This window comes from Molothrus ater, chromosome 12, assembly GCF_012460135.2.
Source record: "Molothrus ater isolate BHLD 08-10-18 breed brown headed cowbird chromosome 12, BPBGC_Mater_1.1, whole genome shotgun sequence".
In the NCBI taxonomy this organism is placed as follows: Eukaryota; Metazoa; Chordata; class Aves; order Passeriformes; family Icteridae; genus Molothrus; species Molothrus ater.
This window is the reverse complement of record NC_050489.2, coordinates 21,367,001-21,376,971: the sequence shown is the minus strand read 5'-3', so window position 1 is coordinate 21,376,971 and position 9,971 is coordinate 21,367,001. Positions and strand designations below refer to the sequence as shown.

General features: G+C 50.9%; 1 long non-coding RNA gene across 2 annotated transcripts; it reads right to left on the bottom strand.

Moving 5' to 3' along the window:
- Nucleotides 1-456: 456 nt before the first annotated feature.
- LOC129046806 (uncharacterized) lies at nt 457-2,992 on the bottom strand. 2 transcript variants are annotated; one of them, XR_008508576.1, is made up of 4 exons: nt 2,943-2,992; nt 2,821-2,861; nt 1,723-2,740; nt 457-1,110 (listed from the first exon to the last, which is right to left on the bottom strand). It is a non-coding gene; the product is annotated as an uncharacterized LOC129046806 (long non-coding RNA). The 2 variants fall into 2 exon arrangements; XR_008508575.1 differs by lacking the exon at nt 457-1,110 and having other exon boundaries at nt 1,135-2,740.
- Nucleotides 2,993-9,971: the final 6,979 nt, after the last annotated feature.

The following is a 9,971-nucleotide window of genomic DNA, read 5'->3' as shown; positions in this document are numbered from 1 at the left end:
GGGAGCCTCCAAAAAATCCTCCTGCCTGACAAAAACCCCGGTCCCTGGAGGGTCCGCGCCCAAACTTTGGCGATGAACGTCGCCTCGCGGACCGACCGGGACCGGGGAAAAAAAAACCCAGCCGGGGGGGAAAAAAAAAAAAAAACCCCCGGCTGGGGATTTTTTATTCTAAATTTAAAAATGAGTTGAAAAACCTGAAAAGCAAAAGTCATACAAGGTTACAACCCTAGAACCAGTCAACACACACACACACACACTTCCTTCAGCTTACACACAAACCCACACTAAATCACACCTCGACTGCTCTGCTAACCCTCGGCACACGCTCACGCCCCTCCTCGGGAACGTGGTTCCCGGGAGCCTCCAAAAAATCCTCCTGCCTGACAAAAACCCCGGTCCCTGGAGGGTCCGCGCCCAAACTTTGCGATGAACGTCGCCTCGCGGACCGACCGGGACCGGGGAAAAAAAAACCCAGCCGGGGGGAAAAAAAAAAAAACCCCCGGCTGGGGATTTTTTATTCTAAATTTAAAAATGAGTTGAAAAACCTGAAAAGCAAAAGTCATACAAGGTTACAACCCTAGAACCCGTCAACACACACACACACACTTCCTTCAGCTTACACACAAACCCACACTAAATCACACCTCGACTGCTCTGCTAACCCTCGGCACACGCTCACACCCCTCCTCGGGAACGTGGTTCCCGGGAGCCTCCAAAAAATCCTCCTGCCTGACGAAAACCCCGGTCCCTGGAGGGTCCGCGCCCAAACTTTGGCGATGAACATCGCCTCGCGGACCGACCGGGACCGGGGAAAAAAAAACCCAGCCGGGGGGGAAAAAAAAAAAAAACCCCCCGGCTGGGGATTTTTTATTCTAAATTTAAAAATGAGTTGAAAAACCTGAAAGGCAAAATTCACACACACAAGGTTAAATCCACTCAGCATGCACTCACACACACAGACAGACATATGCTGTCACTCACGCTCTTCCCATGTACATGCTTGGTGTGGCCCTTACTGGAGACGCTGAATAACACGCTTCCAGGCTTCTTCTGGCTGCCACTCCTTGACATCAAATGGTAGATTCGGGGGAAATCGGTAGCCTCGGTGACCTGTGAGACGACAGGAAGCGGTCAATGAGTGGCTATCTGACAGCTAGGACTTGTCCCTGCTCTGACCGATAAATTTTCTACCCAAAACCCCATTAAACACAGATGACCGGTAAAGGTTTTAAAACTCTTCTACCTAACTGTGACTACATGCCAGGACAGGGCAGCTCCAAGCATAAGTGGTACAGTGTAAGTACATACAGTATAAACCAGCATAAGCACACACAATACAAGTACATACAGTATAAGCCAGCATATGTACACACAATTTAAGTACATACAGTATAAGCCAGCATAGGTACACACAGTGTAAGTACATACAGTACAAGTACATACAGTATAAGCCAGCATAGGTACACACAATGTAAGTACATAGAGTACAAGTACATACAGTATAAGCCACCATAGGTACACACAATGTAAGTACATAGAGTACAAGTACATACAGTATAAGCCAGCATAGGTACACACAGTGTAAGTACATACAGTATAAGCCAACACAGGTACACACAATGTAAGTACATACAGTATAAGCCAACACGGGTACACACAATATAAGGACATACAGTATAAGCCAACATAGGTACATGCAATGTAAGCCAGGACTTGAGATACCTCTCTGGAAGATGAATTCTTGAGCCCTATACCCCTCGGGAGGATGGAACCTATCGAACTCCTGCGGTCACATGAGGAGGGTGTAAGACGCTCCCTCGGGAAGTCCAAGAGAATGGCGTGGAAAAAAAGGCACTACCAAAGCCGGTAGTGAGAAGGAAGACGGATGAGAACATTTTGTCCCTTTGAGGATCTTGTCCCGTCCTGTCTCAAAGAGTAAAAATGTAAAGATGCTGGAATAAGGGATATCCGGAAAGGAACGTGAGTAGAATACGGCCTATGTGGCACAGAATAGTGCCAAGAAAGCATCAAGACATAACAAGGACCTGTGACGTGGAAGATGACAGACACAGACTACATAAGACAGACACAGACAACATAACATAGACACAGATGACACGACACAGAGACAAGTGGCAAGTGGCTGGCACTGTCCCGTTAGGGACCCGAGATGCATAGCCCAAGATGAGCCAGAGGCTGATTATGCCAAAGGAAAGGAAGCCCTATGACAAGGGCAAGTGATGACGAAATGTAACTCATCAAAACAAGTTAGTGCCAAAGCAGTTAAGAGGATGCTCGAGAGGCTCGGCGAGCATAGAGAAGGAAGCCGACTGCCGGGTGACCGTGGCCGTAGCTCCGGACGTGAAGGCGAGCTCCTCGGGGGAAAGATCCCTGACGACGTCGGGTCGAGGGAGGCGGACGACGCGAAGTACGCGAAGATGTGGAGATGGGTCGGAACTGCCCTGCCCGGCAAAGGCTCTGGAGAGGCTGAGGGGAAACCCTCTCCCTTGACTTCCAGAGAGCCCGCCCCGCTACAGACCTCTCCGCTAAGCTGACATCTGATTGCCTCCTGTGAGAGTAAAGGCTATTCCCCTTCTCCCGGCCACAGGCCCCGACACTTAGCTTTTGGAAGAGGAGCGGGCAAAATCCATCCTCAGTCAGACGTGGACGTTGACATGCTCTCCGTGTGTGCTTCGGTGCTGCCGTTTCCAAGCTTGGGCTACGAGCCTCCTCAGGGTACCTAAGACAAAACAGAAAACCTGACTATTGCCCTCAAAAACAGTAATTCCCGGACTCCTCCGCACCGCTGCCACGGCTCACCTCAAATCTTGATTTGGCTCCGGAGGGTGCCCGGAAGATACCTGCAAAGAGAAAAGGGACACGCTTAGCATGCTGCTGTGTAACGCTCACCTAGGAGGCAGCCTGCCTAAACGCCGACTCACCTGCCCTCCTCTGTTCCTTGGCGTGCCTAGGGCAGCGACAGCACCTGCAAAGAAACAAAGTGGAAAAGCATGCTGAGATACTGTGAAAACACAACCTCCCTAATCTGACAAGGATACCAGACTGATAGCTTAAGCTCTCACCCACCTGGAATAGGCCTGCTTGGCCAGGAGAGATGGCAAGTGGACCACCTAAAATAAAAAAAACAAGACAAGATGCTTAGAGCTGCACCAAAACTGAGACCTCAGCAATAACAACTGCTTCTATATGGTATTCAATGCTCACCTCACCCACTCGGCCTTGACTGCTGAACTCAGCCTTGACTTCCTAAAAAGAGAGACAAAGAACAATGCTGTAACAGCCACCATTTATGCTTCCTCTGCAGAGACAAACGGTGACTGACCTGCTCAGGGCAATCCCCACACCTGGGATTGAGGGCGCTGCCCTGGATTTTATCCTTCTGCATCTGAAAGAAAGTCAGGACAAGAGTCAAACTGTTGCAGGCTAACTTAAGAGCTCCAGATATCCTGTGTCCATCTACAAATCCCACCTAGAGTCCAACTACACCCCAAATTACAAACTCCAAGTCCCCGGGACTTCTCCTATTGCACCGGGCTATGCGGCAGGGCAGAGCAGCTCCAGCACAAATGTGTGCTGACACCCGTGACACTGGACAGGACGTGACAGCCAACAGGGACACAACACAGACAGAAATCTCAAGACAAGAAGCAGGACTGCAAGGAGCACAAGGACAGAAAATTAGATGACGGAGGTAAGACCGATGGCAAACTGATGAGGCTCAGAGAAACCTGGAGTAAGATGATGCTAAACTGAATGATTTAGTCCAAAAACTGCAAAGATGGATGCCCGAGAATCCTACGGCCAGAAGCCTCTACCTGCCCTCACCTTCTCACAAGTCCTAGTCCGACTTAATGGATCCTGGCGGGGCAGAGCTGTCCATACAGCTCAGAACAAGACCTGAAAAGACAGCTGACCGGATGCTTCTAAAGAGACAAGAGAGTCTGATGCCTGTCTGAGCTCCTGAGGCAAAAGTTCTATGGCCTGGGTTCCAGGCCGAGGAATGCAGAGATCTCAGATGCTAACAATGATACCAGGGTGTCTGACAGGCCCTTCAAAAGCCTAAGGTAAAGGACATGACATATCCAAACAACACATAACACACAAAAGACAAGTGACACGATACACACCGGGACTGCTCTGCCCTGGGCACACCAGCACTGTGATCAAAAGTCAGGCTTTGCTTTTATGGGGGCTAAGGGGTCGCCCCATAGACAGCCCCTATCACCAAAATGGACTCAAAAACCCTTCCCAGTAATTCCCAAACCAGCCCCCTGCTTTCATCCCCTCTCTGGGTCGTGGCCCTCTACTTATCTCTCACACAGCTGGAGCTGTCGGTCTCAGGTGTCAAGAAAGGCCACCTCGTCAGCTGGGAAGGTCCTGCTGGCACCGGGCTGGTGTCTCTCAGACAGCTGTATTAAAGAAAACCAAACATCAGTGCCCGATCTTGGCAGCCCCTCGGCCAAAACCCCACAAGTCTGCTACTCACCGTGCTCCTAGGAACGCTCAGCTCCTCGGGCCGCACGCTTAGGGCACGCTCGGAGACCGAGGCCGTCGTCACAGGGGGTGCCTGGGTTAAGAGGAGATGAGGTGATTGGGCATGGCTGAAAACTGAGGGGACCCTCGCTCCTCCTCCCTACTTCCCCTGCTCACCGCAACTCCTTGGCAGCTGCCCAAGGCCACCTGGATGGCACCTTGAAATAGAAGAGTTCAGGGCCTCATCACCAGGTCCTGTAACACATCCACAGGGCTCACACGGGCAGGGAACCCGGTGCATCAGGCCGGCTTGTGACGGGGGCTCGGCAGGCTCCGAGTGGATTGCCTAAAGCACAAAAAAGAGAATGGAAGCTTAGAGCTGCACCAGAAACTGAGACCTGAGCAATAACAGCTACTTCTCTCCACTGCTCACCTTGACTGCTGGTATCCAGATTTACTTCCTAAAAAGAAAGACAAAGAACAGAGCTGTAACAGAGTCACCACAAACACTTCTGCTGCAGAGACAAATGGTGCCTCACCTGCTCGGGGGAAACCACTCACCCGGGATGGGGCCCTCTGGCACCCATTCAATCCATCTGAATCTGAAAAAAAAGTTAGGACAAGAGTCAAACTGTTGCAGGATAACTTAAGAGCTCCAGATATCCTGTGTCCATCTACAAATCCCACCTAGAGTCCAACTACACCCCACATTACAAACTTCAAGTCCCCGGGACTTCTCCTATTGCACCAGGCTATGCGGCAGGGCAGAGCAGCTCCGGCACAAGTGTGTGCAGACACCCGTGACACGGGACGGGACGTGACAGACAACGGGGACACAACACGGACAGAAATCTCCTGGCAAGGAAAATGGCTGCGAGGACTGAGAGAATGCAAAAGGAGATGACCGAGCAGAGACCGAGGGTGAGCTGATGAGGCTCAGAGAAACCTGGAGGAAGAAGATGCTAACCAAATGATTTATTCCAAAAACTGCAAAGATGGATGCCCAAGAATCCTACGTCCAGAAGCCTCTACCTGCCCTGACGTTCTCACAAGTCCTAGTCCGCCATAATGGATCCTGGCGGGGCAGAGCTGTCCACACAGCTCAGAACAAGACCTGAAAAGACAGCTGACCGGATGCTTCTAAAGAGACAAGAGAGTCTGATGCCTGTCTGAGCTCCTGAGTCCAAAGTTCTATGGCCTGGGTGCCAGGCCAAGGAATGCAGAGATCGCAGATGCTAACAATGATGCCAGGGTTTCTGACAGGCCCCTCAAAGGGCTAAGGTAAAAGACATGACATATCCAAACACACATAATACACAAAAGACAAGTGACATGATACACACCGGGACTGCTCTGCCCTGCGCACCTCAGCACCATGATCAAAAGTCAGGCTTTGCTTTTATGGGGCCTAAGGGGCCGCTTCATGGACACCCCCATCTCCAAAGGAGACTCAAAAATCCCTCCCGGTGGGTCCCTACCCTGTGCCCCGCTTTCATCCTCTCTGTGGGTTGTAGCCCTCTACTTATCTCTCGGACATCTGGGGATGCAGGTCCATGTCAGGTGCAACAGAAGGCTGCCTCGACATCTGGGAAGTTCCTGCTGGCACTGTTGTTCAACAGCTCCCTGTTGTTTCTTAGTCAGCTACGTGAAAGAAATGCAAATATTAATGCATGATCAATGCAGCACACTGGCCAAAACCCAACAATTCTGCGACTCACCGTTCTCCTAAGAATGCCCGGCTCCTGGGGCCGCACCCTTCGGCCGCCCTCCGAGGCTGAGGCCGTTGTCACGGGGTAAGCCTGGGTTAAAGGAGACGAGGTGATGTGGAATTGCTGAAACCTGAGCGGACCCTCGCTCCACCTCCCTACTTCCCCGACTCACCGCAACTCCTCATCCGGTGCCCAAGGCTACCCTGGTGACACTTTTAAATAGAAAAGGCAGAGGCTTCATCGACGAGTCCCGTGATTCTTCCGCAGGGCACGGGAGAGCGGCACGCCCGGTGTGTAGGCCGGTGGGTGACGGGGGCTCGGCATACTCCGAGTGGATTGCCTAAAGCGCAGAAACAGGAACGGATGCTTAGAGTTGCACTGGAAAGTGAGACTGGAGCAATAACAACTGCTTCTGTACCCTACTCAATGCTCACCTTGCCCACCTCACCTTGACTGCTGATATCCAGCTTTACCTCCTAAAATGAAAAAGAACAGAGCTGTAACAGAGTCACACTTTACCCTCTCCCTGCAGAGACAAACGGGGACTGACCTGCTCGGGGGAACCTCCTCACCCGGGATGGGTGGATGGATTTTATCCTTCTGCGTCTGAAAGAAAGTGAGGACAAAAGTCAAAGGGCTGCGGGATGACTTCACAGCTCCAAACATCTTCTGTCTATCTAGGAATATCATCTAGAGTCTGGCAACGCCCCACAAACTGCTAGTCCCTGGGACTTGTCCTCTTGCAGCAGGCTATGCGGCAGGGCAGGGCAGAGCGGCTCCGGCACGAATATGTGCGGACACCCGTGACACGGAACGTGACAAACAGAGGGACGACAAACACGACACATTATGCTTGTGGTGAGGGTCTCGAGGGGAAAAGGCAAAAGGGACGCCAAAGACACGCTAGGTAACACGGTACGCCGGACAACACGACGGGGACCGGAACTGTTCTGCCCTGCCCGCCTGAAAGCTGCCGTCAAAAGTAGAACCTCTCCCTTCAGCTGTCCTAAGAGGCCCCTTGGAGGAGATTGCTTTTCCCTCTGCTAATTTTTAAATCTGTCCCAGGAGCTCCCAACCCACTGCTCTCCCATTGTCCCATCTCCAGGCCGTGACTCTGACTTATCTTTTGGATGATCGGTGATGAGGATCCACGTTGCACCTGAAATGAGTCTGCCTCGGAGGGCCCCGGGATCGCCCATTAGCCTCTCGGTCAGCTACAATAAAGAAAAACCAAACCAATGTATGAGCACAGAGTTATGGGGGCCAAATCCCAGCGAGTCAGCTACTTGCCCTCTCCTGAGTGTGCCTGGCTCCTTCAGGCTCCAGCTGCATCCTGATTCCAAGGCAGTGGCCGTTATTGTGAGGGGCACCTGGGTTAGAGAAAGGCAAAGTTAAATGGCATTCCTGTGAGTGCAGTGGGTGACCTTGTGTGCTGCAAGACGTGTGAATGCCTCTGCCATGCTTCTGAAAAGCCTTGGGGTGGGGGGGCCTCAAATAAACACCCTTCCTGACCCTGCTGCCTTCAAAATCACCCCCCCAACAATAACTCCGAACCGGATACCTGCTCACCCTCCCTCTCCTAGTCACAATCCTCAACTCACCTGAAGCCTCAATCTCAAACATCATCTTGGACACTGGGCAGATGCCTCTTGTGACACGATGAATCTGCTGAAAAAAGTGTTGTAGCTGACACAACCTGGAGTCTCTGGAAACTGCGCTCCTCCTAAAAAAAATACAAAACAATATAAGAACAAAACCAGAAATTACAAATGCACTTTACCACCCCTAAAAACAAAACCCAAGATTGTGAACTTAAATACGCCCTGTATTCTATGCTGTTTTCTTCACAGTATCTTCAAAGCCTCTGTTGCTTTAGAGACCAAGAAACACCTGCTGAAAACAAGCTGTGATAAGCTGAAAGATCTTCTTCACTGAATTGAGAGGAGAGCTCTTATCCCAGCACCTCCCAGAGAGGGAATGAAGGCCCTGAGCAAAGGCTGGGGTTAATATACCCCTGATGGTGCCCGCCTCTCGTTCCCGTGGCACCCGGGAAAAGGGAGGGGGCGGATCGCACCAGGTATAAAAACCCTCAGAGCAGCTGCTGCCGTTTTGCTCCTCTGACTCATATTCAAGGGGAGTAAAGAGATTGTTATAGAAGAAAACTCTTCTGAAAAATAACAGCGCTTTCATTTTTTGCAACAACTACTTGGAGTTAATGGGCAGAAAACTGGTAAGAAATAAAGTTTCTGTTTAGGCAGCATAACTAGATAAACTGGCTAATTTGCTGTTAACTTACTTAATTATTCCTTAGTGGCTACTAAGTAGGACTTAATGTGTGACTATGCTGGGTGGAAAAGAATGCTTATGATATGAATAGTCTAAGTCTCCTTGGGACCTCTAATTAGGTCTATCAACATTATAAGTAAAAATAAGGTAAATAAAAGCTTGCTAGGCAGTGTAAGGGTTAAGTGCATGCCAGGTGCCAGGCTCACCCTGCTCTGAGATACTTGATCCTATGACACAGAAAGAAGGGCCGTGAAATGCAGTTTTAAGCTCTTAAAATGCTGAAAAAGGCAGAGCTTCCTTCCAGTGAACCCCTTAAACAGAGGCAATGGGCAGTTACCTCTACTGAAACAAATATAATAGCAAATAAATAGTTTCTGCCCTTTAATTTATTCTCCTTAATACTGGGAAAAGAGGGATTTCCTCACTTTATATCTCTCCAGTGATGAAAAAAAGAGGGATTTTTCCCTCAGTTCAAACTCTTATGGAGAGATAGCTGGGCTTCTCCCTTAATTTAGGCCTCAGGACAACAAAAAGGGGGTGGCTGCCCTTAATTCAAATCCATAAGAAACATTTCCAAGATTTTGCCCTTCGACTTAAACTGTAAAATAATTGAAAATGAGGACTCCCTGTCAATTAACACCCCGAACAGCATAGAAAATGCAGGGATTCTTTCAACTGAGACCATTAAAATTGCAGGGGAAGCAGACTTCCTCCCAGTTTGAACACAAAGAATAAAGGAAAAGGATGCTTTTTCCCTTTTTTCTAAACCCTTTTTCTCCTAATAACCCCTCTCCTTTCTGGTAGTGCTGTGGAGGGTCTGGGGGCCCTGGGGAGGGACTGGCACAGTAAAAGGGGAAAGTTGAAAGCCCTCTCCTGGAACCCCACGTGCTGCCTGGCCTGCTCAGATGCTGCCCCTTGGCAAAAGGGCTCTTCCCTTGGCATTTTCTCAAAGTGTTGCTCCGTGCCCGGGTGGGTCCGGCTGCTCCCTAGTCCGTGCTGGATGCTCCGACCGTAGTTCCTGGAGGGACGCTTGGGATGCCCCTGTTAGCCCCTCTGGACTAGCGGCTCCCTGTGCGGGTGTGCCTGGGGAACCCTCTGAAAGCAGCTGGGCACACGGGGGGCTGCTAGACCTTGGAGTGGGCTTGAGGTGAAGAAAGGTCCTGTGAGGAGTTCCTTCCCCTGCACAGCCCTTCGTCTGCCCCTTAAACCATGGGCTGCCAGACTTTCTTTTCTAAGGAAATTAACCGTCTTTCCTCTCTGTGTGCCCATGGCCGAAACTGCGATTCGGCCTCCAAAACCGCAGAGAACGATTTCTCACGGACCGCGGCTGCCGACGCCGAGAACTCTTGCCGCCCTTGGAGTGCCGCGTGCCTCCTGCAAACGGACGTCGACGCGCAGCAGGGGTGAGTTTGGCTTTACGGGGAAGAGGGCCGGCGCGGGATTCCTCCGGGAGCAAAGCTGCCCCCGCCGAGAACTCGGGCT